This window comes from Silurus aristotelis (assembly GCF_946808225.1).
Source record: "Silurus aristotelis genome assembly, chromosome: 7".
Taxonomy (NCBI): domain Eukaryota; kingdom Metazoa; phylum Chordata; class Actinopteri; order Siluriformes; family Siluridae; genus Silurus; species Silurus aristotelis.
Genome location: NC_139580.1, coordinates 5,082,002 through 5,096,205, shown reverse-complemented (window position 1 = coordinate 5,096,205; position 14,204 = coordinate 5,082,002). Strand labels below are relative to the sequence as shown.

The window sequence follows — 14,204 nt, the reverse complement described above, 5'->3', positions numbered from 1 at the left end:
TTTTTTTTTAAATGAAAGATTTAAAAAAATATATTTACATATTTACAGTAAATATTTAGCATTGAAGGTAAAATGAACAAAAGAAGGGATCAAATCGAGTGGAAAAATAAATCAAAAGAATAAATAAATAAATAAATAAATAAATAAATAAATAAATAAATAAATAAAAAGGCATTTTATAAAATGTAAAAAAGTAAATTACTGAATTCATTTTAAATAAAGTAAGTGACTTATTTAGGAAATTACAGGTGTAGAAAAAAAAATTCACGATTGTTATGCCCATGTTTTATAAGCACTCAGAAAAAAAAAATACAAAATTTGTGGTAAAAAACAAAACAAAACAAAAAAAGAGTTTAATTATGTGTAAATTTTTTTTAAATATGTATGTATGTATGTATGTATATATATATATATATATATATATATATATATATATATATATATATATATATATATATATATATATATATATATATATATATATATAAAATAAAAATCTAGTGTAAAATGAATTGTTTCAATCAACAAATGTAAAATCAGTGATCCCAATTTGGATAATTCAATTTCACATATTTACATTTTGAATGTAAATTTAAAAGCCTAAAATTTCACATCCTCATCAAGCTACAAATGCTCCTGAGGTTCCCATAATCCCGTCTCCTTCTTCCTGAAACGTTCTGATGCGCTACATCTAGATGGAGTTCTCCCTCAATATAGTTAAACTCAAAGGGACTCATTTATGATACTAAACTTTAATTAATATCTATGTGCTTCTCTAAAGCTGCTTTGGGACAGTTTCTATAAGCACTACACATATAAAAGTGAATGGAATGAATGAGTCTAGAGTAATTAATTTATCGACAGTTGATAAGACACAGACAGAATCCTTATTCCAAGCAGCACTAATTAATGTGTTGATCTTAACACAAGCCGAATGTTTGGAGTTTATGGTGGATTTTCAGCTTATAATCTTGTTGTGTTGATGGTTTATTAAACAGATATTGACATTTGCATTCATAAGCTGCTTTATACACCTTGTTTGCCAAGAATATGAAGCTGATTAAATGTTTTATTTCAAACTTTGTAAAGAGCAGAAATAAAACTTCTTTTAGGAATCACTATCATATAGTGGGATGTTGATGATCCACCACTCAAAACACCTTGAACGACTTGTTGCAGCATCTCCAACATATGTCAGGTCAGAAGTTTCTGTGGCAGATTTGCCTTGTTTTACATCGCAGAATTTCACGTTTGCTCCTGCTGTGTGATGAAATCGCAGACGAAATTTGCCAAATTCCATAAATGTAACTGTAAGAAGGTTCCTGTAGTTTCTAAACTTCTGATGGAAGCAGACAATGTTTTGTAGTCTTTCTCAGACCTGAGCTCTGCAGCCACTTCCCTTGACTTTTACATTTACATTTATGGAACTTGGTAGATAAGTTTGACCAGTCATGAGAGTGACCAGGAAAAAATCTCCTTTATAAGATATGAGGAAAGGAACCCAGACTCAGAAGGAAACCCGTCCTCATTTGGAAGATCAGAACTAAAGCTTTTGTATTTATTGTACTTTTGAATATATTTTGTCATTTTAGAATGTTTTATTTACTTTTTATTTTATATTTAATTACAATTTTTCTTGTAATCCGATGCGTCTCTGGCTAAATAATTTCCTTGAGGGATTAATAAAATTCTTTCTTATTTTATCTGATCTTATCTAATCTTAAAACCAAGCTATAAATTCTTATAAATATATTAAATATATATATTTTTTTTATAAATTTAATACATTTTGAGTTGTTAGAGGTTTTATAGACAGGCATGTGTGTTTCCAAAATAATATAATAATAATTATCTTTATTTTAAAAGGCGCCTTTAAAATGAACAAATCCAAGCTTTATTTCCAAGCCTACAGTGCATCCGGAACTTAATTCCAAAATGGATAAAATTGATTATTTTCCAAAAAATTCTACAAACAATATCTCACAATGACAACAATTTTTTATTTATTTATTTATTTATTTTATTTTTTTTATAAAATTTGCAAAGATTTCAAACAAAGTTCCTTCAAGTTGTTATTATGGGGAATTGTTTGTCGAATTCTGAAAAAAACAATCAATTGGATCCAATTTGGAATAAGGCTGTAGAAGAAAAAACATTAAATAATAAAATAAGTAATATTAAAATAAAAAAAAGAATAAGAAATGATAAGAATAAATAATTAAATAAACATCACATCGCAAAATTAAAAGATCAGATATAAGCTATCCTGAAAAAGCTCGTTTCAAGAGCGGATCTAAAAACAGTAAAAGACTCGAGAGAGAATTCCAAAGCTTTTGGTGCATCATGGGAAAAAGCCTGATCACCTATAGAGCGTAAAACGTGTTCATTCAAACAAAAATGATTCAGAGAAATGGGATGCACATAAGCTACATTTCATTGGGACATTCATGGCATTTGGTGGACGCCTTTATCCAGAGAAGTTGAAGTTTAGGGGCCTTGCTCAAGGGCCCAGCAATGAGAGTTTGGTAGTGCTGGGATTTAAACTTGTGACCTTCTGATCCAGATTCCAATGCCTAAACCATCTCCCCCACTTCCTACAGTTATAATAGGAGTTTGGATTGACGTGAGAAAAAAAAATGCATAAAGTTGCAACATAAAATATGAAAAAAAATAATAAAAACGATAGAATAAAATACTGTGTGTAAAAAAAAGCACTAGAATTTGTCAGTGAGTGAAATATTCACCCTGCACACTACTCGTTTTTTTCAGCATTGTAGATCTTGGCACTGAAAAAGGACTGTCTACATGTTTGGAAAGAGAAGGAGATTATTACCTTGACATCCTTCTCTATTACAATCTGCAGGAACATCTGCTCTGTCCTGGCACGAGAAGGCGTTATCATGTGCGAGAACGCCGAGATGTTCGCGTTTTCACATTTCAACGTGCTGCAATGATAGAACAGCTGAAAGGAAATGAGGTAGCAAATGAATCAGTGAAAGAGAGCGAGAGAGTGAAAGAGAAAAGGTTCTTGGAAGCTCTTCAGTTTCATCAAAATCGTATAAAAAGGTCTAATGAAGAGATCATGAGTCATCAAAAAGACTCATTGTGAAGCCTCAATTTTCGCTCTTTCTATTCCTTGTCATGTCACCTGTATATAATTAAAGCTCCTAACCTCTTCTCTCATCTTTATCCTCATCCTCTTACTTCTCATCTTTGTCCACATTCTTCTCCACATGCTTTTCTCTCTCTTCTTCTACCTCCTCCTTCCTTTACCCCCCCCCCCCCTTCCTTTTTGTTCTACTCAACATCCCTTTTCTTCATGTTCATGCTCCTCATTGTCCACCTTTTTTTTCATCCTCATCCTTGTTCTCCAAATCCTCTTTCACATCCTTCTTATCCGCAACCTACTAATCATCTTCTCCCTTGTCCCCCTCTTCCTCATATTCCTCTTCATGATCCTCTTTCTCATCCTCTCATCCTTCTTCCTAATATTACTCATTGTCCTGCTTATGTTCTTCATCATCTTTATCCTTTTGCTACTCACTTTTCTCCCACGTCATGATTTCTTCTCATGATCCATATCTGCTTCATCCTCCTCCTCCTCCTCTACTTCCTCGTCCTTCTTGAAATCCTTTTCCCCATTTTTCTCTAAATGATCCATTTCCCCCTCCTTATCCTCTTCATCATTCATTCTTTCCTTCGCACTCCTCCAGCTTCTATTTCTCCTCTTTCCCATTTTCTTCTTTGTCCTTCTCATCTGCTTCCTCATCCTTCTCTCAGTCCTCCTTCTTGTGGTCCTCATCCTCCCTATCCTCCTTATCCTCCTCCTCTTTCTAATCCTCATCCTACGAATCCCTTTCCTCCTTGTACTTTTCTTCATCCTCCTCAATGTCCTCCTTATCCTCCTCATCATCCTTATCCTTATTCCTCCTGCTCCTCCATTATTTCTTTCTCCTCTTCTTCCTTGTTCTCCTTAGTTTTTTTTTCTCGTTCTTGTCCTCCTTCTTGTCTTCCTCCTCCTTTTTATCTGCTTCATCATCCTGCTTCTCCTCCTTTTGATTCCCATCCACCTTGTTCTTCTTCTCATACTCACACTCATTTTCCTCCTCATGATCCTCTTCCATATTTTCCTCCTTGTCCTTCTTATCCTCCTCACCATCCTTACGCGTGTCCAACTTCACCCTTTTTTCATCTTTTCCTCATCTCTTTCCTGTCCTCCTTATCTGCTTCCTCATCTTTTTCATCCTCATCCTAATAATCCTCTTTCTTTTCCTCCATGTCATCTTTTCCTCATCCTTATCATTCTCTTCCTACTACTCCGACTCGCCTGCATCCTTTTCCTCCTGCCCCACGTAGCCAGAAGGACTAATGCTGGGAGATAATTGACTTGTCACCTAAAGCCATGAGCGGGTGGTCTTTATATTTCAAGAATGCCACTCAAACTCCATCTGTCATGGGTGTAGAGAGGAGCAGCAACAGACGGGTGAACAAGTGGCTCTCGTATTAAAAAGACCCAATGTGACATACAGTAGAGACTCGAGTAATCCCTTTCATTTCCCTGCCAATCTGTGAACCGCATGAATGTTACAATCAAACGTTTCATTCTTTTTCCTGAAACACAAAGGCCAAGCGAATCGCACACTGGACGGTTATACATTACAGAAGTGTGTTTGTATCCGAGTGTGCATCTCTGTACGGCGCGCTAATGAACAGGTGCGTCTTCTTGTTCTCAGCTAGCGTTCTTTGATGAGAAAAAAAAAACAATCCAAACATGCACAGAAGGTCCTCGAGTTGCTGACGGCACCTATGTGTGAAGTGTAATTTTTCCATCTGCGCAGGAACAAGACGGAAACTGTTTGTACCGTGATCACACCAGACATTGGATGATGAACACATCTCTGATGTGTCTTTGCTTTAACTAGTTTTCTTCAGTTTAACACTTTCTGTGGACACCATATAATAACTCATTTATCTGTGTACTCATTTATTTAGCTGTAAGTGTGTTTTTGTTTCTGCCGGAAGACGTTCCATAAACGCAGTGGGTGGATAAACATAGGAAACATAAGAAACATAACACAATATGGTTTTTATATTATTTTTCTTGATTGCTTGTCTAATGTCTCCTGTAGAAATGGAGAAATGTTTTGACATGGAAGACATTTTCATGAACGATCAATGAACTGTTTCAACATGTCATGCTGAAATCAGACATCAGGACATCAAAGCAAACAAAGTGTTTTCATATATATATATATATATACAGTACAGACCAAAAGTTTGGACACACCTTCTCATTCAAAGAGTTTTCTTTATTTTCATGACTATGAAAATTGTAGAGTCACACTGAAGGCATCAAGGGCTATTTGACCAAGAAGGAGAGTGATGGGGTGCTGCGCCAGATGACCTGGCCTCCACAATCACCGGACCTGAACCCAATCGAGATGGTTTAGGGGTGAGCTGGACCGCAGAGTGAAGGCAAAAGGGCCAACAAGTGCCAAGCATCTCTCGGGGAACTCCTTCAAGACTGTTGGAAGACCATTTCAGGTGACTACCTCTTGAAGCTCATCAAGAGAATGCCAAGAGTGTGCAAAGCAGTAATCAAAGCAAAAGGTGGCTACTTTGAAGAACCTACAATATGACATTTTTCAGTTGTTTTACACTTTTTTGTTATGTATATAATTCCATATATAATTCCACATGTGTAATTCATAGTTTTGATGCCTTCAGTGTGAATCTACAATTTTCATAGTCATGAAAATAAAGAAAACTCTTTGAATGAGAAGGTGTGTCCAAACTTTTGGTCTGTACTGTATATATATATATATATATATATATATATATATATATATATATATATATATATATATATATATATATATATATATATATATATATATAATTGTACTCTATCTGAAAATAGATATCACAATCACAATGTTTCCATCAATGTTTGACAATGTGAGATTACCTGGGTTGAGATCTGGAGAGCAGATTTTCAGGTTTTTAGTCCAAACCATCTATGATGTCTTACTCTACCAAATCCAGCAAACCTTCATGTCTGGGGCAAACGTGAGACACCTTCCTGTCTCCTTTGTCCAGGAAGGGGATCCATAGAACATTTTTAGCAGCTGCCCAAAGAGATGGAGATGGGTGATATCACTGGCACCATGATAATAGCCATCAAGGCCATCAAGGGCCACCAAGAGCCAAAGACCACCAAGCTTCTCATAGCCAAAGAGAAGGCCCAACCCCCAACCTGAGAGTAATACCTGGTCTCCCTATTACTGCTACCGACTGGCAAATTTAGGTAGATTTTGAGAATAAGAATAACATCCACTCAGTTTCCTCCAGACATGATTTTAGTCTTAGATTCCACCAAGCAATGAATTTTACTTGATCTCACTGTGGATTGGGAAGAGCACATGGATGAGGCCAATGAGAGGAAGCGTGCTAAGTACCAAGAGCTAGAAGAGTGTAGGACGCAGGGCTGAATAACCTGTTGTGAGACTCTGAAGGTGGCAGAGCATACATTCTGCAAAACATTTACGCTACTAGGTATCAAGTCAAGTCAAGTCAAGTCAAGTTTATTTGTATAGCGCTTTTCACAACAGACATTGTCTCAAAGCAGCTTTACAGAAAACAACAGTGAAGGTGAATAGTGTGCGTTTGTCCCTGATGAGCAAGCCGTGGCGACAGTGGCAAGGAAAAACTCCCTTAGATGGTATCACTAGGGAGGCAAAGAAAAAGGCAATTCGAATTGCAACCAATGCTACGGAAAAAGCCAATAGTTGACTTTGGATAAAGAGGGCAGAACCATCGCATCTGGGATACAGGCCTGGTCTGATCAACCCTAGCGTTATCAGCTGGACAAGGGGGTCTGGTGTTGAAAGACACGAAACACCCAATGACCACAGAAAACCTCACTGTCCCAGCGCATATGCATAGGGGTAGCTTAATGGTTAGAGCGCTGGACTCTGGAATAAAAAATCACAAGGTGAAATCCCACCAAGCTGCAACTGCTGGGCCCTTGAACAAGGCTTTTAACCCTCAACTGTTCATCTTTCACCTATCTTCACTTTGAGGTTATCAGCAGTTCACTGATGGACAATTGCTTCATCACAGTTCTTGGGTTCAACCCTTTACAGTAACCTCATGAATCTCTTCGTGTTCAGCCATATTCAGGTGCGTTAAGTAGTTTTCAATATATTTCAGTGTAATTTTACTAATACAATAAACTCTGATTACACTGCACTCTACTGATATGTGCGTATTGTATTTTATTCAGCACCAAAAATAGAAAACAACTTGGACCCTCTGGTTCAGGAAAATCCTAATGAACCACAGGCTTATGTTTTATTACACATGTAGAAGTGTACTTACAAGTATAACAGATTTTACACAAAAAAAACCCCTAAATGACCCCTTTTTCTTGGAGGATAAAACATGAGTAGCAGTAAAGTGGAGGTTAAATGAAAGGCCATTCCAGTGAAAAGCTCTGCGCTCTTGCTTTATGCATGCGCCATCAAATCAAACATGTATCCGCGGAAAAATAAAATCCAGATCGCATCAGCACAATATTACATAATGGACACATAAAAACACTAAAACCCAGAATTTTCTGCATGTAAGGAATAAAACATGACATGGTGTGGGTTGGTGCTATGATAAGAATTTCTGAAAAAGCAAATGTAGAGAAACTTCCACTTCCACAGTTGTTTTTATAGTTGTTTTGAAAGACACATGCATGTTCCTGTTGGTTCTATGCAACAAACTAGGTCATGTAACGGTATGAAGATTTACTTTAACCAAAAAACTATTAATGTCCAAATGTTCCACTTTATTTTCATTGAATAATTAAGTAAAGATATAAAGACTTATACACTCCGTATAGATAGTTTCTCCAAATGTTCGGCTAAAATACTTTGCCATGCTGCTTGAAAAAAACTTGCCAAAGTTCATCTTCACTAGGATTTTGGTGCAGGTCACTAAATGACTGGGCAGGTCATTAAATCATAGATAACACCTCAGACGACTGTTTGCTTTTAGACATACCTTTGGCCCATTGTCATGTGGGTTTCAATGAGTCCAGATGGAATCGCATGGTGTCGAAGTATGAAATGGTTGCCATGTTGGTTTCTTTCACTTTCTGGAATTAGTCTCCAACATTCCCTGCTCCAAACAAAACAACCAAAACTATTAAATTTCCACCTCCATATTTGACTGTGAGGGTAAGCCAGTCTGATCACATCTTCTCACCAGTTCTCTGCAGTGCTGTTTTTCTGTTGGAGACAGAAATGTCAAATTTGGGTTCAATAGAACTTTCTTCCACTCATTCAGTGTCAAACAAAAAAGAAAAAAGTCAAGTCAAGTCAAGTCAAGTTTATTTGTATAGCGCTTTTCACAACAGACATTGTCTCAAAGCAGCTTTACAGAAAACAACAGTGAAGGTGAATGGTGTGCGTTTGTCCCTGATGAGCAGCCGTGGCGACAGTGGCAAGGAAAAACTCCCTTAGATGATATGAGGAAGAAACCTTGAGAGGAACCAGACTCAAAGGGGAACCCATCCTCATATGGGTGACATCAAGAGTTTGGTCATAAATCTTTCAACAATACAGAACAATTTGTGATCATCATAGATCCAGCATCAGCTTCTCCATGCCAGGGCCTTTAAACACTCGGCATCTACTTCTCCATGATCATCCATAGGTCCATAATCTTCACGAGGTGGGACGTGACTGGAGCTGGCCAAACCTCAGGATGCCTCGGGATGGGGAGAGAAAGAGAAGCAGTGGAGAGGAATTAGCGTAGCTGCTGTTCATGATATTAACAGCACAAGTTGATAATGTGCATGTGATCAGATGTTCTGGAGCACAAGGTTGTGATGTGATGTGTGTGATGTGTGTTATGTGTAGGCTTTGCTAAAAAGATATGTTTTTAATCTGCACTTAAACTGGGAGAGTGTATCTGAACCCCGAACACTGTCAGGAAGACTATTCCAGAGTTTAGGAGCTAAATGTGAAAATGCTCTACCGCCTTTAGTGGACTTTGCTATTCTAGGAACTACTAGAAGCCCAAAGGTGTCTCAAAAGCCATATAAGACCTACTTTAGACAGGAACTGTATCAAAAGAACAACATTTTCCATATTGCAATTATTTTCTATACATGTTGTGTAACATTTGCCAAGCAAATACATAGAATAGGTACTATATAGTAGATTTAAACATGATTCCTTCACCAGCGTTTCTTTATTTTCTCACTTTTAAAATGAATACCATGTAAAAACATGGCTTCTGGTGGTAATACGAAACTCAAGATGCTAAGTATTCAGTGCTTCAGCATCTTCTCTCAATGGCAGATAATGTAAAGCAACAACATTATCCCTGAGGGTTACCAAGTGTTACCTGACTGACAAATGGCTACCTACATTTCCTTGTTAACAGATGAAATTAGTTGTATGGGCTTGAATTAAGTGACACACTGCCAGGCAAATCCCTGTGGATGAATTATTATACAAATGATCATACAATGGATCGTTCCAATAAAATAAAGCTGTGACTTCGCAGATGACATTTTCTCATAGATTAGATTCTATATAGATTTTGAAAGAATTTTCAAGAATTCAAAATGGATTTGATGTATTTATTGGTTTAGATTATACACAATATTTTTTGCAAAAGTATTGGGACAGCTGATTTTTCCACCCATATGTGGTTCTTCCCCCAAACTGTTACCACAAAGCTGGAGGAATACAATTGTATAGAATGTCTATGGATGTGGTAGCAAGAAATTTTCCCTTCACTGGAACTAGAAAACAAAACCTGTTCCAGCATGACAACGCCCCTGAGAACATAGCCCAGATCCATGAAGATATACAGTACTTTACATGGCTTGGAAGATGTGAAAGATTTCCTGCTATAGAGCTTTAACACTATTGAACGCCTTTGAGATGAATGTGAACACTGACTGCACCCCAGACCTCCTCACCTTCTCACCTACATCAGTACCTGACTTTACCAACACCCGTGTTAGTGGAACATCTTCCCAGACGAGTGGAGGTTATTATAACAGCAAATCAGGACTAAATGTGGAAAGGGATGTTAAAAAAAAAGCACATTCTGTAGCAATCTTATGATCAGATGTCCACAAACTTACTCATTAATCCAATGCAACTTACCAGCAAGGTAGATGTTTTTTTTAATGTGTGAAGATATTCCCACCATCAGAAGTTGTAGGTGCAACTAAAAATTAGACACAATGAAAATGACTCATGACTAATCGAACAAATCATTTAACCTGAATCAGGACCCACTAATAGAGTTTTCTATATAAAAAATGCAAGCCAATGCAGTACCATGTGGTGGTGGTGATGGTGATGGTGGTGGTGGTATGAACAGGTGCTATTCTCACACAGCCTGCAGCTCTAGGGATGGAACGTAGGCCTGCATGAGTAACTTCATGTAGGTGGATTCGATTTCACTGGCTGCCGTCCATGATTTGAAACGAAAGCTTCGAAATGGATCTAGTAAAGGAAGAGATGGTGAGAGTATTTTATGTCACTGAAGACCACATACCACCAATCTGGTTAGATCGAACAGGAAGCTGCGGAGGTCACCATGGGGCATTTCTGTAGTCAAGAAAGACTAAGTTTTTACCTCATTTGAAAACATTTTTGTTCTAATGTCTAAAATTTATATATTGCATATATTACATAATACTAAACCATGGCAATGAAACCAGTGATGAGCAGAGGTTTGAGGTTGAGGTCATTCTGTGCTGAATAGAAACACAGGGATTTCTGTACAGTACAGTATGTTCTGTTCTAGAAAACATGTAACCTTTGAAAACAATGATACAAATACAAATTTGATCTAGATTGGATTTTATCTGCTTTTTATTTGGAAGTAGGTGCTTTTATCTCAGACTCAGGTTCTCCACCTCTGAGCTTATGGTAAGTATAATATATAATGTACAATTATCTGGCCACATGACTCCGATTATTGACTATGTAAGTCAATCTTTAATTGAATGCGTACGTATTTTATATACGCCAATTTTGCGTGGGAACAAGATTTTGGACATAGTGACACAATGGACTTTTCTCAAAGATGGGATTGGATAGTATTCCGAGATTAGTTAAAGATCCGTATCCTGGTTATTTAATAGCAAAGTCAAAATGTAACCAAATATCAATGTTGTGACAAAAAGTAATGAATTTTAGATTTTAAATACAGAAATGAATACAGAAATGAAAACTATATACAGTTCACTTGCATAGATGATTTATTTATACCCACGTCAAGTTCAACCAATGAATTGTAATTACAAATGATATTATACTAACCTGCTTTTAGATTAGATCAGCTTCAAATTTATTTTAGGATAACACAATCTTTAATCTTATATATACACATGTGCACCGAATGCAATCCTTTTTAGGCTCATCACATAATTAAAATCTGTGCAGTGTTTTCTGCATGCACTTTTTTTGTATTTCTGCACATCAGTATTTTCCAAATGGAGTCTAACAAAAGTAAACAATTAAGTACATTTTTTGTCCATTTATTTCATTTTATTTAAACAATTTATCAAAAAGTGTATTGCAATTATTTAATTGATTATAGCTCATTTTTATACAATTTATTTTTGTTAAATATTATAAAATATTATTTTATATATATTAGTTAACTAAGCAGTGATTTTTATTTAAAACTGTTTATGTTGACAAATGTTAATAATAATCAACGGTGTTAACAGAAAATGAATAGCAATTTTATGTTTTGCATTTCTTTTCCGCAAGTGTATGGAAATTGAACCAAACCATGACTTAAAACCGGTATAACCATATATATTAGGGGTGTAATGGTACATAAAACTCAGGGTTCTGTAGAATGAGCAGCAGTATGAGGCATCATGGAGACATGTTAGTCTACAATGCAGTCTTTTTCAGTGTTAAGTTTGAGTTGATAGAGATTATTGTTTCTAGAGTTTTGTAGGCTGACTGCTGAATGCCCAGTAGAGGGCACTAAACTATGCAGCTAGCTGGTGGTGTAGCTTATTGCATTTGGTAGATGCATTTTTCCAGAGCAATTTGCAATTATGCCATTTATACAACTAAGCAGGTTAATTACCTTGTTTACTTGCTTGCTAGTGGTGATAGATTAGTGTATCTGGGATTCAAAATCATGCCGTTCCAAGCAGAAATCTGACATCTAAACCAATGACCTACCATACTTGATAAAAAAAGCTAGGTACTTCTATCAATATCTGTCAGATTTTTACCCAGTTTACATTTGCTCAAGATTTGGTAAGACTGGCAAGACTTCGTAATCCAATGCATGGTTTGGCCTTATATACTCCATTTGCTAGAAAGTTGCATGAAAGTAGTAACTGCACACTCATTAGGAGGAGACCAAGGCTAACCTGTGTGACAGAGATGTTCTCTGGAGTTCAACCTAGGCAGTCATCTAAAAAGTGCAGGCAGGTTGGAAGAGTGATTGGTGATAGAATGGTGTCTGCGAGACTGAAAGGGAACGTTTATAGAACTGTGGTGAGACCTGAGATATTGTATGGTTTAGAGACAGAGGCATTGACTTGAAGACAGGAGGTGGAGCTGAAGGTATCAGAGCTAGGGAGGCTGTGATTTTTATTGGGAGTAACGAGGATGGACAGGTTTAGAAATAAATTTATTAGTGGAAACGTGCATTAGGATGTTTTGGAGACAAAGTGAGAAAGGCATAATTAAGATGGTTTGGACATGTGCAGAGGAGGGACATGGGGTATATCGGTAGAAGAATGCTGAGGATGGAGCTACCAGGCAGGAGGAAATGAGGAAGGCCAAGAAGGAGGTTTATGGATGTGGTGAGAGAAGACATGCAGGGAGTTGGTTTGGAAGAGGCAGATGTAGACGACAGGCGAGTATGGAGACAGATGATCCGCTGTGGTGACCCCTAACGGGAGCAGCCAGAAGGAGAAGTAGAAGAAGATGATGTGCTCATGAGATCATGGGTAGAAAAATTATCCTGTGATGAAATACTGAGAGTTAATGGCTGTTCTCAAGAACGTGGTACAAAGTAATAAGAAAAGAGAGACCTTGAGGTCTAGCAGCCTGCAAAAGTAGAAGATATTAGAAAACGAACCGACGCAATACTTTATCTTATGATTAGCAACAGTTCACTGTTTATACACCTTTTAAACTCCCTTTATTAGGATGTTGGGGCACAGATCTCTAAAAATGTAATTTCTGCCACATAAAACGTAATTTCCCATTATATCATTGGGCTGGAACCTGCTCCCCCTAAGCTCCAGCCAGGTGTTGACAATTAGTTGTAATTGCTTGAAGAACCACATCTGAGGCCTGAAGAGGCAGTAGCAGAAGGCGAAGATATTAAACCGGAATTAACATCTCAGTTAGTTTGTTTGCTACAAAATAGTATTGAAAACTCAAGACACTTCAGAGTCCACACAATAGAATGGATAGTATTTGGCTTTGGAGGCTTCAGATGTCTGCTTGTCTGGTCTTTATCTATGAACTGTACCTGAATTAATGTCAAACACAAAGCGCACATACCTTAAAAACTAAAAGAATGTGAAGAGCTTCAGGAAGTAGGAGTGTGTCTGCTATTCTGCCATTTTGTAAATCATATACCTTAACTCCAGAATAAAGCCAGAGCAAGTGGCTTTAACGGAAAATGCATGGGATTTTTTTTTTTTTTTTTTTTTAGATGAGAGTCAAAAAGGCAATACATTTCAAATGCAATAACCACTGGGGCAAATAGCGCATGAGATAAATTACCCCTTTGCAAAGGTTAAGCAGTCGTTTTTCTCAGTGAAAATCCAATGAATACTCAATATATGCTACACGATCAAGAAAATAACCATTCGAGAGATATGATGTTCAGGATCTATAATTCTCTACTATTCTCTATACCATTTTTCCCACCCAGTTTCACCTTCAACTGTCCTTGTTGTGGGTGACTCCTACACTCTAGAATTAGATTTTTAATAGTTTTAAAGCATGTTCAGTCTACAGGTGCAAAAATTCAACCCCCACAACTTTACAACTTTCCCATGACATTTTCTCTTTTTATGGAGTTTATAAATTAGTATTCAGATATGAACATGATTCTAGAATTGTTAACAAAGATGTATTTTTATTGGGTGATGAGAAGTATTAAGTATGATATGGCCAAGTGACAACTATATT

General features: G+C 36.8%; 1 long non-coding RNA gene across 2 annotated transcripts in view; it reads left to right on the top strand.

The window, feature by feature from the left end:
* LOC310729170 overlaps positions 1-6,659 on the top strand; it is a 226,618-nt gene extending 219,959 nt beyond the window's left edge. Inside the window, exon 3 of one of the 2 annotated variants that reach the window (XR_014534463.1) lies at positions 6,574-6,659. This is a non-coding gene — a long non-coding RNA (uncharacterized lncRNA). Of the gene's footprint in view, positions 1-6,568 lie in introns of both variants that reach the window. The other variant, XR_014534464.1, reaches the window with a different exon arrangement.
* Positions 6,660-14,204: the final 7,545 nt, after the last annotated feature.